At 42.0% G+C, this 607-nt stretch overlaps 1 non-coding gene across 1 annotated transcript; it reads left to right on the plus strand.

Moving 5' to 3' along the window:
• The first annotated feature begins 246 nt into the window (after positions 1–246).
• LOC131159028 (small nucleolar RNA R71) lies at positions 247–352 on the plus strand. Its single transcript, XR_009137643.1, has one exon. It is a non-coding gene; the product is annotated as a small nucleolar RNA R71 (small nucleolar RNA).
• The last annotated feature ends 255 nt before the right edge of the window (positions 353–607 follow it).

Consider the following 607-nt stretch of genomic DNA (forward strand, 5'->3'; position numbering starts at 1 on the left):
AGGGTAGAGGCTAGGTCTTGGCTAGTGGCCAACTTATAAACACTGTTTGGTTTAGAGTTTGATGGATTAGGTAGTCTACGAGTGGTAGCCATGTTCTACTGAGAATTTTCCTCCAGATTTTCAAAGAGAATCCAGGCCTTATTCTCATGCTTACTGAGGAAAGTACGTCCGCACAACACATCAACCATAGACCTATCTCTCTCAGCCAACCCTTAGTAGAAAGTTTGGACTAATAGCCACATGGGGACCTGGTGATGTGGACATTTACGAAGCAGGTCCCTAAAGTGCTCTCAAGTTTTGAAAAAGATTTCCTCGTCCATCTGTGAGAAACTTGTGATGGCTTTCCGAGGTTGATTAGTCTTCCCAGTTGGAAAGTACTTTTTAAGAAATTCATGTTGCATGGTGGCTTAGTTGGTCACCGAGTTTGATTCTAAGGACGTCACCCAAAGTTTGGCCTTGTCCTTTAAAGAGAATGTGAAAATCCTAAGATGGAGAGCATCATCACTAAAATTAGGGATGTGGATGGTGGAACAAATTTCCAAGAACTCATCTAAATGCTGATAAGGATTTTTAGTAGAGTTCCCATGAAAGTTTGGCAGCATCGAGA

Source organism: Malania oleifera, chromosome 6 (assembly GCF_029873635.1).
Source record: "Malania oleifera isolate guangnan ecotype guangnan chromosome 6, ASM2987363v1, whole genome shotgun sequence".
NCBI lineage: Eukaryota > Viridiplantae > Streptophyta > Magnoliopsida > Santalales > Ximeniaceae > Malania > Malania oleifera.